The 12,939-nt window shown below is 37.9% G+C and overlaps 1 protein-coding gene across 10 annotated transcripts in view; it reads right to left on the reverse strand.

Moving 5' to 3' along the window:
- Positions 1 to 12,939, reverse strand: part of PARP8 (poly(ADP-ribose) polymerase family member 8) — a 454,001-nt gene that overhangs the window by 284,795 nt on the left and 156,267 nt on the right. The window lies entirely within an intron of this gene.

A 12,939-nucleotide genomic window follows, 5' to 3' on the forward strand; every position in this document is an offset into this window, starting at 1 on the left:
TTTCAAGGGCAAGTTTTGTTATTGAACCCTTCCCTATAAAACTCAGTGACTAGCTGAATCTTTGCTTGTCACAGATGAAACAAGACTTTTGGTCTCATTCACTGTTCACCCAACATTTATCTTCTCATGAAAAGCTCAATCAAACTCAAACTGACATAAACTGAAATTTATTTGAAGAGATGGGGAACAAAGGGGTTGGAGGGGACAAGGTAGTAGGATGGAGGGATAGGAATGCCCTAATAACTTTGTTTTATGGTAGTTGGTATTCACAGGTCCTTGGCCAGAGGCTTTGTGCCTCAACCCTTTTCCCAATACCCTGTTTCTTATATTCTTACACTATACTAACTTAAAATAATATCTCTATGAATCTATCCAAGGAAAATCAAAAGGGGGAGACCCAAAGGGAGAGGGTAGATTGGCTCTGGCCCAAAGAGTCCATTTGAAACCCCTCTCAGTCTTGAATACCAGGAGACAAGTGAAAGGAGATTGTGAAGGATTTCTAGCTGGAGACAGATACACAACAAAAAGGAAATCAGGATCTTTCTCTTCCTGTGGCTTCAGATATTTCTCTGATCCTCAGGTGAATGTTCCTCTCAGTTTTCTTCCAAGGCTGGAAGTGAACTCAGTTGCCCAGAATTCCCTCAGCTTTCAGTTCTTTTTCCCAAAATCTTCTTGCTCCCTCTCCACTGCTCCTCAACCAGCTGCCCCCACCAGGCTAGCTATTCACCTAAACAGCAGGATTCTATTTTAGGGTCTCTTCTCACACATTACATAACCAAGCCAATAACCTCCCAGTATGACCAAAGATGGGTCAGGAAAAATACAATATCTGGAATAATTTATGTTCAGAGGCAACAGAACTAGAATGCACCCTAAAGAAAGCCCCCGAATCATGTGTATCCTGGTAAATACTTAACACTTGGCTCTCTAAATATTAAAGACATGCTTTTAAGTTAAATCTATATTAATAGCATTTTCTTTATTACTTTATTAAATCTAGAAAATAAAGAAAACAATAAATCAATCCCTGATTTGCACTGGTGGCTAATTTATGAGATGGAAATGATCACAGGTGAAAATTTAACAACTGACTCTAGCAAGCTCGTATGGGAATGTTACATAGCTCTCCAGGGTGATCAGAAAGCTCCAGAGTTAGAATCTAAGAAGCCCCAGAAAGTAGCAACAGTTGCTGTTGTTGGATACTCATGATCCAGGGGATTTGAAGTCCCTGTATTATGATGCCAAAAAGGGCTCTGAAGACCCAAGTGTTCTGAATCTCAAAGATTTAGAGTGGGGGTGTGGGCTGAATCCTGGAGGTGGTACTCAGTGCAGGAAGCCAAGCAGCCTAGGTGGAGAATAAGCAGGGTCATCTGTCCCATCCAAAAATACAGCAAGGAGTGGATGTTGGCTCTGGCAAAGCACCAACTCAGGAAATGAAGCTGGAGAAATGAATAGACCAAAGAAGACACACTAACTTGGGTAAAAAATAAGTTCTAGAAACACTGACCCAAAGAAGTAAAAAATAACTCTATAACACCTTACAAGTAGACATTCATAGAAAATGGATTTTCCACACAAAGAAAATTTCACAGTTGATTTCCCATTATATGAATATCCAGAAGAAATGAACCAAGATAAAGTAATAAAAGCTCTATTCAAAGAAAAAATTGGAGGGAGAATAAATAACTTAAAAGAGAAATGGGATGAACTTTACCAAACAGAAATTAGTGACTCTATGAAACATCCAGAAATATTTGGATAAAATCAAAATATTGAAAAAAAATAGAAGAAAATGTAATATATTTGATATTTTTAATGGATCTGGAAAGTAGGTCAAGGAGAGGGAAATTAAGAATCATTGAACACCCAGAAAACAATAGGATTTTTTAAAAGCCTGGATGCTCTACTTTAAGAAATCATAAATGAAAACTGCCAAAATCTGTTAGGGGAAAAAAAGGACAAAGTGAAGATAGAAAGAATCACTGATCATGTCCTCAGTTCCCAAAGGAAAACTCTTGGGACTATCACAGTCAGATTCAGAGTTTCCACATCAAAGAAAAAATATAGCAAGCATACAGAAAGAAGCGGTTCCAGGACCAAGGAACTGCAATTGGCATCACACAAAAACCTGGCAGCTTCCACCTTAAATGAGAAGAGATCTTGGAATATGATAGTTCAAAAGGTTAAAGATGAAACTAATATCCAAGGATACCTTACATTTCAAAAGTAATACTTTAGTTAGGATAAATAAACATGTATTAGAATAAATTTTCAAGCATTTCTGATAAGACCAGAATGGAATAGGGATTTGTCACACATGATAAAAAGTTAGAAACATTTATTAGAGCAATTGGAAGGCACTATATCAGTGATGGCAAACCCTTTAGAGAATGAGTGCTGTTTCCACCCAAGCCCCTCCCCCCAGAGTGCATGCCATGCCTTTCCCCTCACTGCATGTGAGGTGCGCCCCTTGCATCCTTACCCCACACAGGGGAGAAAGTGTTCCCATTGAGCTGCTAGGTGGAGGGGTGGGGGTTGTAAAAAAATGTCACTAGGAGAGACAGAGAGGGCAAAGAGAACAACTCCACCCAAAGAGCCCCTGCTTTTCTAGTAATTACACTCTGGGAGTGGGGAGCGGGGAGGGTAGTAGAGGCTGGAGAGAGAGAGCTTGTAAATAAAGATGCAAGGCTGGAGACCTAGCTCTAGCTGTCAATTGAAAGAAGGTTCCAGTGGAATGTTCCCAGCAGTGGCAGTTGAGCTGGCCACACTGAAAAGAGAAACTTGGCTTTTTGGACGTTGTCTCTGTCTCTATGACTCTGGGTAGTTGAAGCTGATAAGCAAAAGAGGCCTTTGAGTTGATGGTCTATATGAGAGTTGAGCTGGCCAGGAGAAACTTAGAGACTTTGAACTTTGTTTTTCTTTCTGGGGTTGAGCTGAGAGACCTTGATGATTTTGTGAGAAAGGAGAAAGAAGATTTAAAAGGCTGTTGTCCTCCATCTCCCTAACTGTCTAAGAGTCACAGTTTGTGACTAGACTACTTCCTCAAACCTTCCTAAAATTATCCCTGTAGTTTAGGGAAATCCTCATCCCTCTTACCTCAGTTTCTCATCCTATTATCCCAATGAACCCCTTACCTGAGAAAGAAAACTAGTATTCCCTCAGGGGGAGGGAAGAATTGGAAGGAGAGGGGGGCAGGAGGAAGAGGGTTGGTTAAGGGAGGGAGTGAGAGAGGAAGGAGGTTAGGAAATAGATTGATCCATCAGCCATCAGTAGGGATCAATAGGCAAAATCCCAGAGCAGACCCTAGAGCATGCTCTTGTAGGCAGCTCCCCTGTGTACCAGCATCCCTGTGTGGCATCGCTCAGCATTTCTCTGTTCTACCTCCATTATAAATAAGCAGCCTCAGGTCCCATTAGCAGCTCTCTCTCTAGTCAAGCCAGAGAACAGCAATCATTGTAAAGGAAACAGTTTCCCCTCAATTACATTCTCTATTTCAATCAATAATAGTTCCTTCAGCTTACCTCTTCTATTTCAAGTGGCACCCTTAGTCTGACAGTACCCAACAATCCCACAGGCAGGAAAGATAGTAAATATGTTCAAACAAGTAGGTTTTGGTGTGGTGGTTTTGGCAGCCACCTCTTGCTTTTGGATTTAACATATTCTTTACAGCAAACTGACTCAAATGGTGGTGGAAAGTATGGATTATGTAGGAAACTTGACAATGACTGTGTTACAAATACCATTCCAAAGTGAATTAGTTCTCTGACAAGTCCTGGCACAAGTATATGTCCTCTTCATGGCTGTGTTGCAGACTCTAACCCAAGTAAAGAAAGTGTTCAGATTCATGGTTCCCCTTAAAGCAGAGAAGGTTATGGCCATTGACAACTATCTAGACAAGATGATTAAGGCAGTATTTGAACAACTCATTAAGGAAAAAGGTTTGGATCTAGTTATGGGCAAGGACAATGGGCAATCAGAGAATGCACTTCAGGAAACTGAAGGTGGCAGTGAAAATGTAAACCAGGCTGCTAGTGCCCCTGAGAAAATCTGCCCATTGAAGGAAGTCACCAAGCCAACAACTAATGCTGGTGTTATTCACTCAAATGCCCATAGACAATTCACTCCTCAGGAACTTGAGTCCATTAAATGCCATTTTCCAAAATTTGTGGACAATCCTTTTAAAGCCCATAAGGAGCTGAAGAGAGCATTTCGGATCTTTGATCCAGATTTAGATGATGTTGAATTTCTTTTATCAGAACTTTTCAGCTGCCATGAAAAAAGGCAATTTGTGGACAAGACTAGGTCTGAAGGCAATTTGACCAGCTAGACCACTCTAGATCAAAGAAGGGATTTTGATTTCACCAATCCAACCTGCATGTCATACTTTAAACAGTGCAGAGAGGATTTGCTTCAAGCCATTAAGCAATGCTGTTACAAAACTAGTGCATGTTCCAAATTTGAAAAGGTCAGGCAGGATAAAGGGGAACATCCTGCCACATACATAGACCGTCTGTCAGAGATGGAGGAGGCAATCTTAGGTTTAGAATCAGATAATGATGAGACAGCTGGCCATGTACATAGACAATTTCTGAGGGGATACACACCAAATTTGAGGACATTTTTAAGAACTATTTCCCTAAATATGATTCAGTTTCCCTAATAGAATTGAGAGAGGCTGCAGGTTACCTATTTGAAAATAGTTCAGACCAGAACAAGGAAGTTAAAAACCTTAAGGAAAAGTTAGAGAGGACTGAAAAGGATTTGAAACAGAAGGAAATAGAGGAAATTAAAAATTTGGACATGGTTAGAACATACACAAAACCTGTTTCCCAAAAACCTAGTTACCAGGCAAGATGAGTGCAAAGAGAAACTAGGGAGTGTTTCTTTTGTCACTGGAAAGGGCAATTGATCAAAAACTGTTTCTTAAAGAAGAAACAGTAGAGTAATAACAGAGAAAAACATAATGCAGAAACTAGGTACAAGAAATCTACTTGCTGTTCACACTGCAAGTTGAAGTCCTCACAACAAGCTTCTGATTTGAGAGAAATGCAAAAGGCAATAGAAACTGGAGCTAAGCCAAAGTATTCAGATATGATTAGAAGGGAATTATGAAGCCAGGCACTTGGAGATAGAAGAAATAGTAACAAAGAGGCTGCAGACAAAAAATAATAGAAGAAACTAGGAAAATAGTGTAATATTGGTGCAAGAAAGTGATTCTGTTAATGATAGCCATTGTAATAAAGCAAGAGAAAGGCAGAGCCAGATTAAAGAAAATGAGGCAGAAATTAAAGAAATAGCATCTCAAATTGCAAATGAGATGAGAGACTTTGATAAGACCTATATATATAGTAACCGCACAGGAAAAGTCTGTAAAGGCAATCATATCATTCCTAGAAAACTTTTTCCAGTGTAGAGTGGATAATGGGATTGAATTATGCAAAATAAAAAGAAAGAAAGAGTCACAAGAACTCAAGAAAAAGTTAGTGACTAACACAGAGACCCATAATTTCAATTCCCCAAAGGTTACTGTTGATAAAGATGGCAAGGCTCTAGAAACATTCATAGAAGTCCCACCAAGCTTAGTTAATTCTGTAAATAGCTTTATGGCAGAGGTACCCTTTGTAAATGCATCTAGTTTGAATCCAGAAGCTAGTACCTTCCATCCAGCCATGAGAGTTATAGATAAGAAAAAACTAACTGATAATGAAGCTGACATTACTTTTGGACAAAAAGATTATCATATTCAAAGTAATAGAAGTGACATATCAGTTAAAGTTGAATCTAGGGATGGCTTAGTAACAATCAATGATTCAGTTGGTTCCAGCATTCTAAATGACAAGGGGGTATCTGGTAAAAGCAAAGGTTCATGTTCCAATGTAGACTTCATTGGGAATGAATCAAATCAAAAAGAATTAACTGAGTTACTTATATGCAGCTGGCAGAGGGTAGCAAAGACAGGAGTACAGTGGCAATAAACTCTTTAGCTACATACAGACCAGAACCATATGTATGGATTAAGGTGGGGAAGGAGAATTATAAGGCTCTCTTAGATACTGGTGCTTCAAAAATCTGTCCTAAAGACATGTCCTGGAGATACCGACATAGGGGGTATGGTTTCTGTAGCTGGAGCAATGGGACAAATTCAACAGGTCCCTGAGCTCAAAAGCACTATGATTAAACTAGGTCCTCTCACCATAGATCATACCTTCTTCTTGATTCCATCGTGCCCAGACAACCTTTTAAGACATGATTTTTTGTGCAAGATACAGGCAACACTACAATATGAAAAATCTGGGGAAATTTATTTGCACCTACCTAAGAATTCACTGAAGCACTATCCGTTGTTATACTTAGAACAACTTGAGGAGGAACCTGAAAAGATTCAAGTTGTGACTTCTATGTATGACATACCCACAGATATATCACAGGGGGTGTTTGCAAAAGCGTTGGATTAAATCGATTATTCCTGTTAGGATTGAGGTCAGGGAAGAGATACCACCTAAAATACTACAATACAAATTGAGTAGAAAAGCAAGAGAAGGGATAACACTTATCATAAATAGCTTGCTTGAGCAAGGCATATTGAGACCTTGGGTATCTGTATACAATAGCCCAATATTAGCTATTAAGAAGAATAAGCTGAATGAAGATGGCACTCCTGCATGGAGATTTGTGATGGATTTGAGGGCTATGAATAATTTCATTAGGAAGATACATACTGTAATACTATCTCCAAATGATATTATAACTCAGATACCTGCAGAGGCTAGGTGGTACACAGTGTTGGACCTGAGCAATGCTTACTTCACGATACTGTTGCACCCTGATTCTCAAAATATTTTTTGCTTTCCAATGGGGACAAACCCAGCTGTGCTATACTAGATTAGTGCAAGGATATTGTGAGTCTGCTTCAATATTTTGTCAACTGTTGCAAAGAGATCTAGCTACCATAACTTTCAAATGTAGCCAATTGATACACTAACTGGATGATTTGTTGCTAGCATCTTCTGACCCCAAGACTTGTTTAGAAGATTCAAAGAAATTGTTAATAGGACTTTATAAGAGGGGACATAAAGTTTCTAAAAAGAAGATTCAATAGGTCCTACCAACAGTTGAATATTTAGGATTTGTCCTGGAAGGGGGCACCAGGAAAATCTCTAATAAAAGGATAGCAGACATACAGAAGCTAGGCATCCCTAGAACTAAGAAAGAACTTAGAGCTTTTCTAGGTGTTGCTGGTTTCTTGAGGCAGTACATAGTGAGTTATTCTCATATTTCCAAGTGTTTGACTGATTTGACGAAGAAAGATATCACAGAACCATTGCAATTAAATAAAGAACATTAGCATGCTTTGTCACAGTTGAAGGGAGCTATTCTATCAGCTCCATCTTTGGGAATGCCTGATTATAAGAAGGAATTCCACTTATACATCCATGAAGCAAAAGGCATTGCTTCTGGAACGTTAGCACAGTATTTTGCGTTGAATTTAAGGGCTATAGCGTTTTACAGTTCTATCCTCGACACAGTTGCACAGGGCATGGTGTATTACCTCAGGAGTGTAGTAGCTACTGCTCTAATGTAGTCCTATAACATAGTCATATGACATAGACAAGAAGTCCTATGACATAGTAGCGGGTTATAAATTGCATGTGTATTCAGCACAACAGATTGAAAAACTACTACAGTCGCAGAGTGTGCATTCATTCACTAATGCAAGAATATCCCAGTGTGAAGTCATTTTGTTGGGCAATGATAACATCACATTTCATAGATGTGCACTGTTGAACCCAGCAACTCTGATCCCTGATTTGCCAATGGGTGGAGAAGTATTGCATGACTGTAATCAGATAATGGAACTCATGCACAGGCCAAATGAACGCCTGAAAGATACACCTCTTGTTGATCCAGAAATAGAGTTATACACAGATGGGTCCTCCTATGTTTGTATTGGGAGAAAATTCACAGGGGCAGCAGTTGTTGACAATGACAAAACGCTTTGGCATGCATCTCTGTCAAGTCATGTCAGTGCCCAGGGAGCTGAGCTCAAGGATCTGCCCATGGCCCTAGAATTAGCTAGGGGAAAAAGAGCTGATATATTTCTGAATTCACACTATGCTTTCTCCACTGTGCATTGGTCATCATACATATGGAAAAATAGAGGGCATAAAACTTCAGCTGGGAAACCAATTGCATATGGCAATCTGATAGATCATATTATAAGTGCTGTAGACTTTCCTAAGGAGGTGGCAATAATCCATTGTAAGGCACACACTCATGGAAAGAACAGGGTATCCTTAGGGAATGACAGAGTAGACATAACATCGAAATACACTGCTAGGTTCGGTCCCCACTATGTGCTGAATTTCTCTCTGATCAAAAGGCATAATCTCACTGAAGCCTATGACAGAGAAGAGATACAGTTATGGAAAGAGCAGCTAGGCGCTAAACTAATCAAAGGCATCTGGATTGCTCAAGGGGGTAAAACTATTCTCCCTAAAAAGTTATATCAACATTTAAGCACCATAATTCATGCAAAGGGACATTAAAGAGTGCAAGGGATTTTGGATACCATAAAGAGATATTGGACAGCACCTGGAATAACTATAAATACCATTAGAACTTGTCAGACATGTGAAACATGCAGGAGATATAATCAAGGTCATTTTAAGACTATTGCATTGGGAGGCAGACCACTCAGCTATATGCCTTTCCAGTGTATTCAGATTGATTATATCAACGTGCCTAAGGACAAGGGATATAAACATGCATTGGTTATAGTAGATAGACTGACTAGATGAGTTGAAGCATGTCCATCCAAGAAAAGTGACACTGCCACGGTAGTGAAATTTCTATTGAAAGAGATTATACCTAGACATCTCATTCCCGATACCATCGACTCGGATAAGGGGTCCCACTTCACTTCCCAGGTCCTACAAAAAATCTATAAGAATTTGGGGATTAAGTGTAATTACCATTCAATCTATAGGCCCCAGAGTTCTGGGCAGGTTGAATGGATGAACAAAGAGTTAAAAACACAAATAGGTAAACTCTGTTCAGAAACACATTTAAAATGGACAGATGTTTTGCCTCTTGCTTTGTTCAACATTAGAACCAGGCCTAGGAATGACCTGCACTTATCACCTTTTGAAATGCTGTATGGTCAGCCTCTTCGGCATGATAGGACAGTAAAGCCACCTTACTTGTCCATGTTAAGAGGGGAATGTGTTCTTCATGAATACTTAAAACAGACACAATGTAGGATTGAAGAACTAAGGAAACTGGGTTTGCTTGTGCAAAGAATACCACTAGATTTTTCATTGCACAAGATAAAACCAGGTGATAAAGTCTATGTCAAGAACTTTAATAGAGAATCTCCTACAGAACCAAGGTGGATCAGACCTACTACAGTCGTAATGACAACCCCAATGTCTATAAAAGTTGATGAAAGAGATCCATGGTTCCATGCTTCGCATGTGAAATTGCATCATACCCATTATATTGAATAGCCCTTGGAAAGTAATTGATAAGCAAATTCAATCCTTACCAGAAACACAGGAAAGCACACAAGTACTTGCCACCAGAATACAGTAGAGAGATCCCTGCATATGTTAAAATAATGAAAGGATAACACCCATGAAGATATAAAACCATTAACACAGAAAATATAAGGAAAACTTGCATTTGAAAAAGTAGTAGCCACAAAGAAACAAAGCCTCAAAATAAAATATAAAATAGTCTCTGCCTGACATAGTAACAAATCAAAAAGAACTATCTCCAAGTAATACATACAATAACCATTCAAAAACTACATACAGTAACCATATGATAGACCTCCTTGATGAAGAAAAAAATTGAAAACTATACTCTTAGGCATAACATATATACCCATGCAAGAAGAAAAAACACAAGTTGACCTAACTTGCAAGCACGAAGAGACACAAATGCAAAAAGCTTACCCCCATGCATGAAGAAAGATTGATAAATTCTGCATGCACGAAAATTTCAACTCACTTCCATGCAAAAGTAACTTTTCACTCTTACTTGCACATACATGTATAAATCTCACACACATGCATTGTTTGTGTGTTCCCGGGCTCCTGATTCTTGCAGTGGATCCTGATTTGAAGAACACAAGTCTTCAATCAAGTCTCGATGATGGCAAATGGCATGCAGACCAGACGAAGGACCAGAGTGGAAAGGAAGAGTATTTCTACAAACAACATGAATGGACATGGAAGGGCTTTGGAACTTAGAAATTTGGAACTTTTAGCCATGAGTATGTGTAAGGATTCATCATACAAGTGAACATCATATATATATTTGCACACACATCCTACACAGCAAAGTAAGATATTCCATGGCTTGGGTAAGTATACAACATGCACAACAACAAATGAACACACTGATGAGAACTTTCTGTGGAAAATTCAAATGACTTTGCTGCATGAGTTTGCACAGAAATATACAATGATATACATATGTAAATTTATATGGACACATTTAATTACTAAATTGACTAATATGCTAACTTTTTAGAGTAAGTTCATTAATAATCTAACTACTAACAATAGAGATAGCCTAGTGAATTAGTTTAAGGCTTAAGAATGAGACACAGAAGTCTGTAATATAGAAGTTAGATTGTATTAGGATTGTAGGTTAGCTAGGAGAGGATATCAAAATGCTAAGGAATCCACAAGTGACAATCATAACTTTGAATGTCAATGGGATGAACTCACCCATAAAACGTAGACAAATAAGAGAGTGGATTAGAATCCAGAATCCTACCATATGTTGTCTACAAGAGACACAAATGAGGTGAGTAGATACTAATAAGGTCAGAATTAAAGGATGGATTAAGATCTTCTGGGCCTCAACTGACAGAAAAAAAGGCAGGAGTTGAAAACATGATATCTGACAAAGCCAAAGTAAAAATAGATCTGATTAAAAGGGATAGGGAAGGTAAATACATTCTGATAAAAGGGAGTATAGATAATGAGGAAATATCACTAATCAACATGTATGCACCAAATGGTATATCACCCAAATTTCTAAGGGAGAAACTAGGAGAATTGAAGGAGGAAATAGATAGTAAAACCATACTAGTGGGAGACCTGAACCTACCACTATCAAATCTAGATAAATCAAATCAAAAATAAATAAGAAAGAGGTAAAAGAAGTGAATGAAATCTTAGAAAAATTAGAATTAATAGACATATGGAGAAAAATAAATAGGGACAAAAAGGAATACACCTTCTTTTCAGCAGCACATGGCACATTCACAAAGATTGACCATATACTAGGTCATAAAGACATGGCATACAACTGCAGAAAAGCAGAAATAATAAATGCAACCTTTTCAGATCATAAGGCAATAAAAATAACGATCATTAAGGGTACAAGGAGAGCTAAATCCAAAACTAATTGGAAATTAAATAATATGATTCTCCAAAATCAACTAGTCAGAGAACAAATCATATAAACAATAATTTCATTGAAGAAAATGACAATGATGAGACATCCTTTCAAACTCTATGGGATACAGCCAAAGCAGTACTCAGGAGAAAATTTATATCCTTAAGTTCACATATTAACAAATTAGGGAGGGCAGAGATCAATGAATTGGACATGCAAATCAAAAAAACTTGAAAGCAAACAAATTAAAAATCCCCAGAAGAAAACCAAATTAGAGATCCTAAAAATCAAGGGAGAAATTAATAAAATCAAAAATGATTGAACTATTGAACTAATAAATAAGACTAGAAGCTGGTATTTTGAAAAAAAACAAACAAAATAGACAAAATACTGGTCAATCTAATAAAAAGAGGAAAGAAGAAAATCAAATTAACAGTATTAGGGATGGAAAGGGAGAACTCACCTCCAATGAAGAGGAAATTAAGGCAATCATTAAAAACTACTATGCCCAATTATATGGCAATAAATACACCAATCTAGACGATATGGATGAATATTTACAAAAATATAAACTGCCTAGATTAACAGAAGAAGAAATAGAATTCTTAAACAATCCCATATCAGAAAAAGAAATTGAATAGGCCATCAGAGAACTCCCAAAGAAAAAATCCCTAGGGCCTGACGGATTCACAAGTGAATTCTATCAAACATTCAAAGAACAGTTAATCCCAATACTATACAAACTATTTGGCATAATAAGCCAAGAGGGAGTTCTACCAAATTCATTCTATGACACAAATATGGTACTGATCCCAAAGCCAAGAAGGCCAAAAACAGAGAAAGAAAGCTACAGACCAATCTCCTTAATGAACATAGATGCAAAAATCTTAAACAGGATACTAGCAAAAAGACTTCAGCAAGTCATCACAAGGGTTATTCACTTTGATCAGGTAGGATTTATACCAGGAATGCAAGGATGGTTCAATATCAGGAAAACCATCCACATAATTGACCATATCAACAAGCAAACCAACAAAAATCAAATTATTATCTCAAAAGACACAGAAAAAGCCTTTGACAAAATACAACACCCATTCCTATTGAAAACACTAGAAAGTATAGGAATAGAAGGATCCTTCCTAAAAATAATAAACAGAATCTATCTAAAACATCAACCAACATCATCTGCAATGGGGATAAACTAGAAGCCTTCTCAATAAGATCAGGAGTGAAACTAGGATGCCCCTTATCACCTTTATTATTTAACATTGTACTGGAAGCACTAGCAGTAGCAATTAAAGAAGAAAAAGAAATTGAGGGCATTAAAATTGGCAATGAGGAGACTAAACTATCACTCTTTGTGGATGACATGATGGACTACTTAACAAATCCTAGAGAATCAACCAAAAAGCTAGTGGAAATAATCAACAATTTTAGCAAAGTTGCAGGATACAAAATAAACCCACACAAGTCATCAGCATTTCTATATATCTCTAACACATCTCAGCAGCAGGAATTAGAAAGAGA

This window comes from Monodelphis domestica, chromosome 3 (assembly GCF_027887165.1).
Source record: "Monodelphis domestica isolate mMonDom1 chromosome 3, mMonDom1.pri, whole genome shotgun sequence".
NCBI lineage: Eukaryota > Metazoa > Chordata > Mammalia > Didelphimorphia > Didelphidae > Monodelphis > Monodelphis domestica.